This window comes from Enhydra lutris, unplaced genomic scaffold (genome assembly GCF_002288905.1).
Source record: "Enhydra lutris kenyoni isolate GAN:26980312 unplaced genomic scaffold, ASM228890v2 scaffoldscaffold38, whole genome shotgun sequence".
Taxonomy (NCBI): Eukaryota; Metazoa; Chordata; class Mammalia; order Carnivora; family Mustelidae; genus Enhydra; species Enhydra lutris.
The window spans coordinates 18,478,022-18,493,542 of NW_019154122.1; positions in this window are offsets into that span (position 1 = coordinate 18,478,022).

The following is a 15,521-nucleotide window of genomic DNA, read 5'->3' on the forward strand; positions in this document are numbered from 1 at the left end:
TTTTCTAACTTCTTTGTGATTTATTTTTTGACCCATGAATTATTCAGGAATGTGTTAGTTTCCAAATATTTGGGGATTTCTGGCTGCTCTCTGTTATTGATTTCTAGTTTAATTCTATTGTCATCAGAAAATGTACTCTGTATGATTTTGGTCCTTTTAAATGTACTGGGACTTGTTTTATGGCCATACTGCAATCTGACTCTTGTGTGCACATGGAAAGAAAGTGTATTTCATTATTGTCAGGTGCATACATATTTAGGGCCACTGTGTCCTCTTAAAGAATTGACTCCTTTATCATTGAAATTTTTCCTCATCCATAGTGATATTTCTTATCCTGAAATAAACTTTATTGATATTAATATCACAGCTCCTGCTTTCTTTTGACTGGTGTTTATGTGGTGTGTCTTTTCCATTCTTTTATTTCTGATTTATCTATGCTATTTGCATTTAAACCAGGTTTCTTATGAATACCATATATTTGGGTCTTGATTTTTTTAAATTCAATCTGAAATTTTCTGCTTCTAAATTGTAATGTTTAGACCATTTACATTTAATGTGATCATATAAATGTTTGGGGTTAAATATAGCATCTTACATTTTATTTCCTTTTTGTCTCCTTTGTTTGCTGTTCTCGTTTTTCTGTCCTCGTGAATTAAATGAATGTTATCAAATATCCATTTTACCTCCACTATGGGTTTATTAGCTATCTCATTCCACGTTAGTGATTGTTCTAGTTTACAATACACGTCTTTAATTTATCAAAGTGCCTTCAAATAATGCCATTTCCCTTCACATATAATTCAAAAACTTACAATAGTGTGCTTCCATTTCTCTCCTCTTCTGTCCTCTGTACTCATAGATTTTGCTTCTTCACCTTATAAACCTTTCAATATATTGTTATTTTCCTTTGAGAAGTTAATTATGTGTTAAATTTAAAGATTACTTTAAATGTTGTTATATTTACCCACATATCTAACACTTCCAGTATTCTTCATTTCCCTGTATAAGTCCATACTTCCATCTGATGTAATTTTCCTTCTATGTGAAAAATGTTATTTAATACTTATTATAGTGTTAGTCTGCTGACCATAAATTCTCTCAGGTTTGATTTTGGTTTAAAAGTTATCTATTTTGCCTTCATTTTGAAACATATTTTTGCTGAGTATAGAATTCTAGGTTGACTGTTTTCTTCCTTCAGTACCTTAAAGCAGCCTCTCCGTTGTCTTCTGCCTCATGTGGTTTCTTTTTTTTTTTTTTTAAGATTTTATTTATTTATTTGACAGAGAGACAGTGAGAGAGAGCATGAGCGAGGAGAAAGTTAGAGGGAGAAGCAGACTCCCCATGGAGCTGGGAGCCCGATGTGGGACTCGATCCCGGGACCCCGGGATCATGACCTGAGCCAAAGGCAGTCGTCCAACCAACTGAGCCACCCAGGCGTCCCCCTCATGTGGTTTCTGATGAGAATTTTATTCATATACTTTCTTCCTTCATCTGTACATAATATGTCTTATATTCTCTGGCTACTTGTCTGATTTTTTCCTTTATCACCTTATCAATTTGAATATGATGTGCTCTGTGATGGGTTTCTTCTTGCCTTTTTTCTGTTTGGAGTTCATTGACATAGTGGACCTTTGAGCTTATAGCATTTTTTAATGGAATTTTGAATATTTTCAGCAACTATGTCTTCAGATACTTCTCTGTCCTTCATCTCTTGCCCCCATCAGAGATCTCAGTGATAGGTTTGTTAGGTTGCTTCCTGATCACTGTTGCTCTGTTGATTTTTTTCAGTCATTTTTCTTTGCATATCATTTTGGAAACTGTCTACTGCTCTCTTAAAATATCCCACTGATCATTGAAAAATTGTTCTGCTGTATCTAATCCACTGTTGATCCCATTCTGTGTGCTTTCCCATCTCCGATAATGCATTTTCTCATCTCTGGTTCATTTTGGCTCTTTTCTATATCTTCTGTTTTCTCCCCCATCCTATTTATGTTTTCTTCTACATTTTGATAACACAGGTTTGACTTGTAAGAGTTCTTTTAACATTCATTTCTTGTGTTTTAATTATTTCATTTCTGGGTCTATTTCTTTTCTTTTCTAAGATTTATTTATTTGCTTGAGAGAGTGAGTGAGCAGCAGGGAGGGGCTGAGGGAGAGGGAGAGGGAGTCTTAAGTGGACTCCACCACGGTGTGGAGCCTGGCACGGGGCTCGATCGCAAGCCCCTGAAATCATAACTTGAGCTGAAACCAGGAGTCGGACACTTAAGCCACCCAGGCGCTCCAGGTCTATTTCTAATTACTGGTTAGTCATGGTCATGGGACATATATTCCTGGTTTCCCACACCTGGTAATTAAAACAGCTATTTGTGGTATGACTTTACTCTTGGAACAGCCGCAGAGGAGCACACAGAGGTCCAATATACCTTCTGCTCGACTTGTCCTGAAGCCAGCATCTTACATAATCCAGTACGATTATGGAAGCCCCAAGATTCACCCTGATACAAGACTATCAACGTATCACAGGTCTCATTTGAATCTCACCAATGGCAAACATCTGGGAGGCTCTGAATTCATCTCTCTTCATCTCACCAAGAACCTCAGCTTAGGTTTCCAACCCTGCACACGGCCTGGAAACTCAGCGAGCTGGGACCCATTGTGGGGCAGGAGGGGTTATGCACTGAATACCCGCTCTGAGGGACACATGGCTTCACACTTGCCTGGGGGCAGATGGTACACTGGTGTGGTTTTAAAGAGCACTAAGAAGCTTCCAGTGACCTCTGACTCAGGATCTCATGGCCTCAAATTCAGAGACTTTAAAAAGAAGAAAGCAAGCCTTCAGAACCTCACTCCTGCTGTATTTCTTGAGAGGAAGACAGGAAACAAATGTGAGGAAATACACACGTGCCATGGGTTGTTTTTCATCTATTCCCAATGTATTTCATCTGTATTTCATCTTTTCCCAATGAATTGACCTGGTCCTAATATATACCTGAGGCAGACACCACAGTCCTCCTGTCTCCTGTGCAGGCCTGGGACAGGTGTCCCAATCCATGTTATCCTCCGCACACACCTGAGGCCGGTGTCACCACACCCATTCCCCAGGGGAGGTCCCTGAGGAGCCTTCAGCAGTTCCTACAGACTTGAGCAATTCCAAGTGCGTCTTTCTGGCCCCCTTTATATATCATCAGGTCTTCCAGGGTTGGGAGGAGGGGGATGTCTGGAAGGTGGCGGGGTCCTAGAGCTCAGAGCCCACCCCAGGACTCACCTCCTCCTGGAAGCCTCCCATCTGTCGCTGCACCACTCTGGCCTCAGGGACCAGCTCCTTCCCATCTCCTGGCCCCTGCGGGTTCCCAGATCTCTCCTTATGCTCAGCTAAGATTGAGGCAAGGATATTTAAGGAAGACGTTAAGATCAAATGAATGTATTTTCTGGGAGAATATGAAGTGCCAAGCCTGGCCCACGAAGAAACAAAAAACTCAGATTTAAAATGGGAATCGAAGTGTTCACCTCTCTCAAAAAAAGCGCCTTATGCCAAAACAGCTAACAGCCTCTTTCCAGGGACAGATAATTCCTATCTTATGTAAACTTTTCCAGAAAACCGTAATAGAGGTAAAAAGCAGCATGTTTCATTTTAAGAGGCTGGCAACCATCTTGTCCCAAATCTGGATAAGGGCAATACGGGATCCGCTGTCCTGATACACACAGGGAGGAAAATCTTTTTCTTTTTTTTAAAGATTTTATTTATTTATTTGACAGACAGAGATCACGAGTAGGCAGAGAGGCAGACAGAGAGAGAGGAGGAAGCAGGCTCCCTGCTGAGCAGAGAGCCCGATGTGGGGCTCGATCCCAGGACCCCGAGATCATGACCTGAGCTGAAGGCAGAGGCTTAACCCTATGAGTCACCCAGACGCCCCGGGATAAACCATTTTTGATCACACTGTATCTTTTCCAACATTTTATTACGAAAAAGTTTAATTTGTTAAAGGTAATTAATTTCTTGGTCCCGAGCCCTAACAGACATGTAACACCATGCGTCTGAGGTCAGTACCACGACGGCTTGATGTGTGTGTGTTGTGGCAGACTGGCTGGCATCCACCCAATTATCGTTTGATTTTTGTGGTGACAGCAATGAGTACCTCATCTCTTAGTGACCCTGAATTGTGTGATGTGGATTGTTGTGCACGATCATTGTTTCGTGCACATTTTATTTCTTCCGGATGCGCATCAAGGTAGGCTTGTTTTCCCCAGAAGAGCTCGGCACGGGCATAATTCACTAGAGTTCAGTATTTACAACAACTTTGCCAAATGCATGCCCTTGTGTGACCCAAACCCCAACGGAGATCCAGGACAATCGCCCCAGAAAGCCTCCCCCTGTTCCTCCCAGCCCCCACCCCCACCCAGAGGTAAAAGTAGCTCTGATTTTCCCCACCATATACTAGTTTTGCCTGTTCTAGAGCCTCACATAAACTGGATGACATGGTATGTACCCTTTGTGTCTGGCTTCTTTCAAAAGAGGGAACCTGGGTGGCTTAGTCGGGTAAGTATCCAAGTCCTGGTTCTGGCTCAGGTCGTGATCTTGGGGTCATGGGATGGAACCCTGCATTGGATTCTCTGCTGAGTATGGAATTGGCTTCAGATTCTCTCTCCCTCCCTGCTCCTCCTCTCCCTCTCTCCCTGAAATAAGTAAATAGATCGTAAAATACACAAAGAAACGAACACAGGTTTTGAGATCCGCGGTCCCTCTGGTGTCTGGCCGAAGAGTGCTCCATCCTCCCCGCACACCAGCTTTCTGACTCATCCTCCCGCAGATGGACCTGCGGGTGTTTCCATCTCTTGGATATGATGAATAAAATTGCTGCGAGTGTCCTTGTATAGGTCATTTTGCAGACATATGCTTTCATTTCTCTTAGGTAAAGGTCTTGCGATGGGACTGCCGGGTCGTGGGGCAGCTGCGGGCTTCAATGTATAAGGAGCCGCTGAACTTTCCCCCCAACGCCCCATCGACACCCCGTGAGAGCTCCAGCAGCCCCACATTCTTGTCAACATCCTGCAAGTGTGTATTTTAAAACGTGCTGTGGGATCCAGTTAGCTAATATTGCATTCAAGATTTTCATACCTGGGGCGCCTGGGTGGCTCAGTGGGTTAAGGCTCTGCCTTCAGCTCAGGTCATGATCTCGGGGTCCTGGGATCGAGCCCCGCATCGGGCTCTCTGCTCAGCAGTGAGCCTGCTTCCTCTACTCTCTCTGCCTGCCTCTCTGCCTACTTGTGATCTCTGTCTGTCAAATAAATAAATAAAATCTTTAAAAAAAGTGGTTTATCCCAGGAATGCAGAGGTGGTTTCCATTCAGAAATGATCGTTACGTTAGTGGACTACAGGAAAAACGACCATGCCAAGTACGTGTTTGACAGAGGTTAGCACGTCCCATCTCTCTAAAGACTCTCAGAACTAAAAGCACAAGAAGCTTTCTTGACTTGATAAAGTTGGTCTTCAAAACAGCAACAGCAGGTTTCTCATCCAGTGGGAGGGTTTGGAAGCATTCTCTCCGTGATCGGGGACACAGCCAGGACACCTGCCCTCCCCACCGGTCAGTGGAGCTGGACGGTCCTGCCTCCTCAGTCAGACACAGACAGGACGTAAGACATCTAAGAGCTGGAGGGAAAGGATGAACCTATCCCTACTCATAGGAATAAAAACACAAAAGGAATAAAATGGGAACGAAGATGAAAACAAGAATGCCGTCTATCTACCGGTCAACTAGGCAGAAATGCTGTGAGTAACAGCCGACCAGCATCAACAGCAACAAAATAAGAAAGTTCAGACCAGCTGACCAGCAGCGACGCGTGAGAGACGTGGCAGGAAGGACGGTGCTTTTCACGCTCGCCGCGGGGGAGGAGAGGGGGTCGTCCGAGGCAGAGCGGCGCAGCGGCCACTGGGCTCAGAGGTCCAGCTCACGCCCTGTTTCGTTCTGCAGAGAAGACGGGGAGTTCCGTGGACGTGTGCGGAAAACAACTCACGAGGTGGGGCAAGAAATCAGTTCTTCACCAGGCGCCCGTGGGGCGGGACCACTCCAGGTGTGAGAGAGGCAAGTACGGCTTCAGTTGCGCAAGAAAATGACGGGATCATTGTCCCCTTGGGGCGGCAAATGCTTCTTCCATTAGACCCAACGTCTTTGCATGCGGCTGGGGGTCGAGGGGTTTGGCTGTGTCCGAATTAAGAGCAGGAACAGGCGTAAGAGCACATGGAGGAGATAACGGTGCCCGTGGGGTGAGGGACACTGTGGCCGGTGAACAGCACGGAGAAGGCACGAGCAAGACGCCCGAGCACCGGGAGGTGGTGTCTGATGAGGGCCACAGAGCAGCTGCACGCCCGGGAGGGACCACGGCACCGGCCCACATGCACAGAGACTGATAACTCGACGGCGGTCAGAGCAATGGCAGGGAGAAGAAGACTTTCCACCGCGCGCCCCACAAATACGCAGCAGTGAGAAAGGAGCCCGAGCTGGGTGAGTGCTTGGGGACAGGAGCCTCGTCCTCTGAGGGGACAGGGACGCGTCCGCAGTTCCGGCGCCTGCGTGGAATCTGGCCGTGGTGAGTTTCCTTCTGCAGACGCCTGCTTCCAGCTCCCCGTCGGCTTCCTTGAGCAGGTGGACAGTGTGCCCTCCTGCGGGGGTGGGGACGGGGAAGCATGCTGGGAAAACCGCACGACCACAAGAGGCAGTGGCCCGGGTGTCTACGCGTGGTCTGGACAGAGCCTTAAAAACACTGTCGTCAGGAAACACCCGAAGCCTGAGAAGCCAAGTGCAACACGCATACACGTGACGCGCATACACATGACGCAGAGTCCAGAGCCAGCCCCAAAGCTGCCAGGACTGGGGCCGGGAGCCAAGGCCCGGGAGCTGCGGACAGGGTTGCCTCTCAGGGGCCCCAGAGTTTAGCAGCCGGTATGAGGCCAACAGGACAAGTTGAGCCCTGGGGTGTGGCCACCGGTGCCCCCTGGGGTCACAGGCCATGGGCTTTCCCTTGGCCCTCCTGTCCCCACGGCAGCCCTGACTCCCCCAGAGCCCCCAGGGCCTGGCTGCTGACGTGCCACAGGCTTCAGGCAGAAGGGGACCGAGGCAGGGAGGGCGATCGGGGCTGCTGCGAGGTATGGACGCGGGCCCACGCTGTTCCAGCAGACAGTCTGGACAGCGGGAAGGGAGGCGAGCCCGTCACGCTCCCTGGCCATCAGCCCTCACTTTCGTCCCCACCAGCCTGACCCCTTCGTCAGGCTCTCAGCTGCTTTCCTATACTTTCTAGGTTTTTCACATTTCCTACAGTTTTCACATGAGGAAACTGAGTCACAGAGCGACCGGACGACGTTCCCATGGTCACAGAACTGGTGAGTGCTGAGCTGCATTTTGAAGCAAGGCTGGCAGGTTACCCCAGACCCACGGTCGCCTGGGGCAGGCAAAGACAGAGAGGTCGTCGGAGAATGTGGGGGGCAAGCCCCCACGCGTAGCTGTCATGTCCCCCCATGAGCCTATAGCATGACCAAGTCCCCGCTGACCGCTGGCGCCCCATCAGGCTGCCCCAGCGAGCGCCACCCCGGGGTCCAATATCTCTAGGACGTGCTCTGGGATAAAACCTGGTGGGACCGAGCACAGCCAGCCCAGCCCCCATCACCACCTCCTCCATGCCCCACCCTTGCCCACGCGGTTTCCACCGGCCCCTCCACTTCCACCCGCCGGGCATTGCCGAAGGTGCCCACGGCACATGGTGCCACTTGGAATCCGTCCTCCGCAGGGGGACACACGTCCTGCCGTTCACCTGCAGGCAGATAGGGTTAGGGTTAACCCTAACCCTAATCCTAACCCACCTCCCAGCCCGGCTCTGCCCAGCTCGCGCCTCATGGCTCCCAGAGTTTGTCCCTGGCACCCCTGCATGTGGGAAGTGCTGGACGGCAAGGGCTACTTGGAGCAGAGAGCATCCCGTGCTAAGTGTCCTGAACACTGTCCCTTGCGATCTGGACTGGCCAGGGCCCTTCGGAGAAGCGCGAGTGGCAGGATGTTGTGTTGGACGCACGTGTGAGCGTGCACATGTGTGTGCGTGTACACGTGTGCGCACATGTATGTGCGTGCGGTGGTGTGTGCACATGTGCGTGTGTGGGTGCATGTGCACGTGTGTGTGTGTGCGTGCGTGTAAGCACACGGGGGGAACCCAGCGAACGGAAGCAGCGGGAGCCAGAAGACCATGGGCCGCAGAGCTCCGCCCCCTCGGCTGGGACCCAGTCTGTTCCCGTCAGGCCTTCAACTGATCGGATGGAGCCCACCGCGGCACGCAGGGTGGCTTCCCTCGAAATCTACGTCATCTAAAAACGCCTCCACAGCCACGGTGAGACCAGGCTTGGACCCAGCATCGGGTCCTGTGTCCTGGTCAAGCTGGCCCCGAGCCTGGCCACCACACACCCCTTGCTGACTTGCCCGATGGTGCCAGGGAGCCCGGCCCGACCCCACGGCGGGGGCTGGTGGTTCGGGCAGCGGCTGAGGTCGAGGAAGGGAGGGTGTCCCGTACAGCTTGGCCAGCTCGCAGGGAAGGCGATTCGCGTTGAAAGCATCGTCGACGCGTTTCCGTGACGGGGACGTCAGCACGGGGTTCTCGGGGCGAGCGCGGGCAGGACTTGAATGCGGGAGGTGAGGACTCATCCCCACGCGCTGCCCGGGCCTCGGAAGCCCCGCGAGCTGCCTGGACGTGAGGGCGCGAGGGTGACCCAGCGGGGAGCGGACGGGAGGACCCCGACTCCTGCTCCTGGGCTCCCCCGCGTCCCCTCCTCCCGCGAGTCCCCCCGGAGTTACCGGCAACAGTTTGAGTCCCACAGGGAGGTTTGTGCCCCGAGTCAGAGGCCACAGAAACGGCGCGTTTATCACCCACATGCGTTTCTGTTGAGGGGAAACTCGGGTTTCTGCTGACGGACGCCCGTCCCTACCCCCGCGGCCTCCACCTCACGGCACCTTCCCAAGCTCCTGCCACGGAAAGCAGAGACCCCTGGTTGGCTGCCCAGGGACCAAGGGGTTGGGAGCCGGGCCTGGGAGGGACGTCCCTCTGCTCCCAGTTCACAGGTGCCCCCGGCACTCAAAGGGGTCCTCCCGGCATGGCTGAAGCCCCAGGGACAGCCGACTTGTCACCCGTTGCCATGCAGGGAGAGGGGCAAGTCCCTGGACCGAGGCATGTGGGCAGCCTTTGTGATGGGGGCTGGACTCGGGGGCGGGCCTCTCCATCAGAGGACACGCCTGGACCCAAAGAGGACCGCTGCTCCCCCCCAGTGGCCGGCCCACCCTCCCAGCCCAGGAGCCAGTCTCTGCTGCAGGAAGCTTCTGGGCTGGGCTCGGGATGCCCGGCCATGGGGTGTGGGGTATGCGTGTCCCCATTGCCCTCAGTGCCCTCCAGAAGAGAAAGGAAGTGGGGAGTATTGCCATGAGCACTCCGGAGGGAGATGGCTGGCTGTGGCCATTCCTTGGTGGCCAAGCCGGCTGCAGAGACACCCGTCCAGGCGGGGGCCCTGCCCCTTGGTTGCCGGGGCTCTGACGGGAACGGCTGCTGCTCTGCCCAGGCCTCCCTCCAAAGCCCGTCCCTCCTGCCGCATGTCCGACCTCGGGGTGAGGAGCCCCAGGGCCCCCTCATGGGTCGGCGTGGGACGGACAGCCAGCGCTAAGGGTGTCTGCAGGGGACGCTGCTCCCACTTCACCCGGAGCTCTGGAGACGTGCCTTTCCCGCACCCACAGGTTTTTCTGGTTAAGAGCTTTACCTCCCACGTGCATCGGCCGAAGCCAATATTTTCAGGCCTTCCCAGAGTCTGACTTCCACATCTGACTGATGGTCGTGGGGATGAGTTTCATGTGAAACATGTTCTGAGCTCCCGTGAGATAAAAGCACCCCCCCATGCCGAGGACAGGGCGCCTCCTCCCTCAGCTCGTATGTCTTCCTCAGGCTGCCCTCCTGGCCCTGCTGGCCTCCTGCGTGGGTGCGGGGTGGGGCTCTGCTCGCTGCCAGGGGACCCCGTCCTGCTCTGCCAGGCCTCCAACCCCAGGGCAGAGAAAAGAGGCCACGGAGCTCCCCCTCTGCCCGCTGACCAGCAGGGGTAGAGCCACCCACCGCGGGCAACACCTCCCCTAGACGTGCAGTCCTTGCTGCATTATTGTTGGGTCCAGAGACCTGTCGGCCGAGCGGGGTGGGGGACACTGCCTCTGCACTAGTGGGGTCCCCGCACGAACTGACCTGCTGTCCCTCTTCCCTGGGCCAGGACGCCCCCGCCCCGTGCACCTGGCTGTGCTCCCACCTGAGCCCTCCCATTTGGTCCACTTTGGGGGCGTCCCCGTGCTCCAGGCTCTTTCCAGACTCCATGGCACCTGTTGCAGGGGTCAGCAGACTGGGGTGTTTTCTGAGCTTCGGGAGCACCTGGCGTGGCACACGGCAGATTTCCGGTGTCAGCCAGGCCATGAACCGGCTCCTGCCAGACGGCTCCAGGTCCGGCGGCCGGACATAGAACTGCTGCTCGACGAGCACCGGTCAGTGGGCAGACTGGCCCTCAGGGGCCAGGACAGCTGCCCCCGTCCAGACCCAGACGCAGGGTTGGGGCATGAGACGTGCAGGTCTAGCTGGGGGAAAGGGGAGCAGAGGCTGGAAGCTCCCCCCGCTCCCCTGGGGTCAAGAGCCAGCTGAGCCCACAGCCCGCACCCCCTTCCCTCGGCCGCACGGCTTCTCCCTCTGGATCTACGGTGCTTGCTTTGGCTGCGGCAACGGCCATCCCCGCGGCCCCGGCTTGCATAACCGTGAGGTATCTGTTTCCTCCGCTGACGCCTTTCGGCGAGGCCTGGGATGGCTCTGGGCAGGCCTCCAGTGCTGCCTCGCCCGGACTCGGGGTGGGTCTCTCGCCGTGGCTCCCGACCATGGGCGGGCTGGCCATGGCAGAAGGAGCCCCCGGCCTCTAGGAGCCAGGAGCAGCCGCCTCTGACCAAGCCGGCCGGCATGGGCCACAGCTGCCTCCACCCTCTGACTGCATCTGTCCCCGCGTCCTCCGCAGCCCTGCCAGCACTCTGGGCCTCGGGTCAAGAGACAACTGTTGGGGGAAGCGCTCTGCTGGACGTCCTTGTCGCTGGCCAGGCCCCCTCGAGGGCAGCATCCAGCACCCTGGCCATGGCCCGTGGGCCCTTGATGTGGCCGGATGCCCCTGAGTGAAGACGTCCGTGGCCCTGTGCCTTTACGGCCTACCCCCTCCCCCTCTTCAGCTGGTGCCGCCAGAAGGTGGGGCGAGGGAAACAGGAGATTCGAATAATGGGTGAGAATTATTATGTCTTCGTGTGAGCTGGAGCCCAGCCCTGTTCCCTGCGATAACTGGGGGCTCAGCAGCTTCCATTTCCACGCTCTGAGCCAGGGTGGGCTATGACAATGAGCACGTTGTTCCCAGCGTCGGGCATCGCCCCTGGGCGACAGAGCCCAGACACACGGACTGGCTCGCACCAGGAACCCGGGACAGTGAGGCCCTGGACGTTCACCAGGGAGGGGCAAGGGACTCACCACTGGCTGCGGGCACCATGAGCACGTGGCCGAGTGACAGGCCCACCCACCGCTGGGACAGGCTCCCGTGGGAGGGGTCATGGGCACCCTCATGAGGGGCAGAGGTTTTGTTCAAGCAAAACTGTGAGGCTGGAAACGGTGCTGGCTTCCTTGTCTGGGAGCGGGTGAGGGTCCAGGAGCTTTGGACACGTCTTAGAAAGTCACCTCTCGGGACAAGAGCCAGCACACTCCAGGTCCTGCACCAAGGATCCAAGAATAACACTGTCGCAGGAACTCAGCGCTTCGCCTTCCCCCCTGGGGCCGGGCAGGGATCAGGTGGTGCCTCCAGGAACCTTCTAGGAACAGTGGAAAGTGGTCAGGACAAACCCAAGTCTCGCCCACCCTTGCCCTGCCTCCCTCTGTTCCCTGCTTCAGGTCTGGTGAGCAAGGGGTAGGGGGCATGGGAGCCCGTGTCTCTATCCTTGCCAGGCCCTGAGCCCTGCCATTGAGACACACCCCCTCATCCAGGGACAGGTGCCTACTCTGCCCAGGGCCCGGGGCGTGCCCTGCAGAGGGGTGGGCCACCACCGAGACCACTGCTCCTCGGAGCACAGTGCCTCTGGGCTGCACTTGACATTTGAGAGAGGAAACAGTCCTGACCCCTGACGTGGGTCCAAGCCAGACTTGAGCCAACCTCCTGGCCCACAGCCCACGTCTGCCCCCTAGACCTCAGGCTCTGATGTCACCTTCCTAATGTACCAGGTTTGTGCAGTCTACGTCCTGTGCCCCAGGAGACACATCGATTCTGTGAGTGCCCCCGCTGCAGCCCTCCACACGGCTGTCTCCTTGGGCTTGGGTAGCTGAGGTCATGTGCACGGGCCTACGCTGCCAGGCAGTGGTCCGCAGAGAGGGGCGCAGGTGTCCAGAAGCTGGGGCAGCACCCGGTCCTTCTCCATGGGACCATCAGGGACCCAAGAGTCAGATGCCTCCCTTTTGGGGGTCAAGGCCGTCTGTCTGCTTTGCCCACAGGTGCCTGACCCGCCCCTCTATGTGCTCAGGGCAGCCAGGCCCTCCAGAGAACAGCCCAGTTCGCGTATCTTCAGCGTGGAGGGGGCGGCCAGGCCGGGGCCCCTCCAGGGAGGGTGTCGGCCCCAGGGCCCCTCCCCGGGGACTGCCGGCTCCACCAGTCACTCCTGGTTTTCGAGTCATCTGCGTGGGTTCCTGGAGTCCAAACCCTTACACTCCCGTAAGGCCCTGTCACGTGGTCCCGAGCCGTGTAACACTGGAACTGTCCACAGTCATGCCTCGTTTGTTTACAAGTTTTCTGCGCTGGCCCCAGGGCCTCGGATGCCTAAGTCAGGTTTCCCCGCAGCCCCCTAAGCCCCAGCCCTGGGGGCGGAGGAGCCCCCGCCCCACTCGCCCGGAGGGCCTGACGGCAGGCTCATGGGGGAGGGCGGGTGCAGGGGAGCGGAGGCAGGCAGACCTGCAATGGGCCCCTGGCTCTGTCTGCAGAAGACAGCGCGGCCGCTCGGCTGGTCCGGTGCTCGTGCCCACCTCCAACCTGGGCCGGGAGTCGGCTCCCCTCACACGCAGCCCCCTCTGCCAGAGACCCACGTGGGTGCGGACGGGAGGGCCATGCCGGGCCCGGGGCCTCCTGCCGAGCTGCTGTGTGGGGAGTGCAGCGGGGGCAGCGGCTCGCGGCTCTGGTGCCACCCCCTGTGTCATGGTGTCCACGTGCAGAGCCCGAGCTGGTGCATGCTGGGAGTTCCCATCCTGTCCTTTCTGGGGTCCCCTGCTGTCCCCCGGGGAGTGCGTGGGCGCTCACCACATGCAGTGGGGCTGTCGTTTCCATCCACGGGCACACCTCTTGGCTCACTGCCCCTTCCCTTTGCCAGACAACCCCGTGGGCCCAAGGGGGGACGGAGCAGCACCTTCTGTTCCCTGCACGGAGCGGCCCCTGGAGTCGGGAGGGCTCCCACCAGCGCCTATGGGAGGAACAAATGAGTGAGGGAGTGAGGGAGCGAAGGGTGCACGGTCACAGCCATGTCGGGCTGCAGCTGCTCTCGGGGGATGGCAGCTCCCCTGTGGGTCTGCGTGATGGTGGCTCCCCTGCATCCTGCCTGATGTTGTGAGGGGGGTCCCCACCCCCGGACCTGGGGCTGTGATGATGGGGTCTCAGGAGGGGATGGCGGACACAGGGTTGGAACCAGACACGGAGCCATGCGGAAACCAAGGGCCCTGTCAGGCCTCCCTCTCCCCCAGGGCTGGGCTACCCTGTCTCCGTAAGCAGGAGCTCCCATGCCACCCCTGCTAGGACCAGCTGCACCCTGGGAGCTGGCACCAGGACCACCCCCATGGTTCCTACCTTCCCTGTGTTGAGGCCAACACAGGAGGACAGCTGGGACTGCCAGGAGAAGGGGTGGTCATCACCCCATTATGGATGGGCGCACTGAGGCTCTGAGCAGCCCCATGGCTCTCTTGGGGCCACACAAAGTCAGCTCACCCCCTGTAGCCAGGCGAGAGGCAGGAGGCCAGAGGTGGGAGGTGGGAGGCACTGTGGTCCCGAGCCACACTCCGGCGTCCCGGGCAAGCGGCCCCAGACATCTATTGAGGGTCAGCACTGTGCCTGGACACTGATGTGGAGAGGGCTGGCGTCCAGACCACACCTTTAGAAGGCTACAGAACATCTCTAGGTGAGCCCATGACTGGCTGACAGCCCGTGGGCCCTGTGGGGGCATCCGGACCTTGGAGACCCCACCGCAGAGATCAGGGTCCCGGGGACGTGTGGACGGCAGGAGCACAAAGGTTTTTGCTGTGAGTGTTCGGTCACCCAGCCCGAGGTCCACCTCCCCCTGGCACAGACTCTCTGTGTCTAGATCCCATCACGAGACATGGCTTCAGGGGTACCCCATGATCACAGCCAGGGTCTCTCGTGGGACTCTGCCAAAACCTGCACCACGACCTGGAGGGCAGTTGAGATGTAGGGACAGTGGAGCGAGCATCGTGGCAGGGACACTCCTGTGCACTGTCCACCCTCAGAACAGGAAGGAGCCCGGACCCCGAGGTCACCTGGGCTGAGCTTCTGAACGTGAGCCACCAGTATGGCGGGGCCGGCAGAGGCCCTTAGCTGGGAGCGGGGGGAGCAGACGTTGTCTGGGCGCTGCCAAGGGCACGGCAGGCCAGAACAAGGGCCACGCTTGGGCACGCATGGCCTCTGTGTTCCAAGTCCTCCCCTCCAGCAGAGCTGGCCCACATGCCACATTTCCAGTTCATCGTGCACCCGGTGTTGCTTCAAAGAAGGGTTTTGTTTGAGGCCAAAGCATGGGAATGGGTGGGAAGGGATGGGAATGGGTGGGAAGGGGTGGGAAGGGGTTTGAAGAGTCCTCTGTCAAGATGTAGGGAGTGGGAACTGTATCTTCGAAATAGGAAAGCTGGCTCAGATCTGCTCCTTGATCTCCTGGCAGGCAGGGACTGAGGAGCTCCGAGTCCGGGAAGGTTTCTCTCCCCTCTTCCTGGATCTAGGCCGCCCCCAGCCGCAAGCCCTAACCGTTTGCACTGGACAACTACAGGCTGACACAAGGGTCAAACTGCAAATGGGAAGGCTGAACCCACAGCTGCTCCCACTCTGCTTCCCTTACCAGCAGCCAAGCCTGCCTGACACTCGCCTGTGGCCTCATCCCCTCAGGGAAGCAAGAATTAGAAGGCAGACCTGGTACAAAGCTCCTGCTATGGACTCGACCAGGGACCGGGGAGCTACTTTTCCTCTCCACAATATAGCGGCCCAGGGGCAAAGTGTTGAAGACGACCTAGAGATTGGAAAGCCAGTGTCACTGCCTACAGCACCACCATCATGGCCACCATCATCGCCGTCACCACCACCGTCCTCGTCACTGTCATCTTCTCCACCGTCACCACGATGATCACCATCATCACCACCACCATCACCATCATCGTCACCATCACCACCATCACCACCACCACCACCATCACCA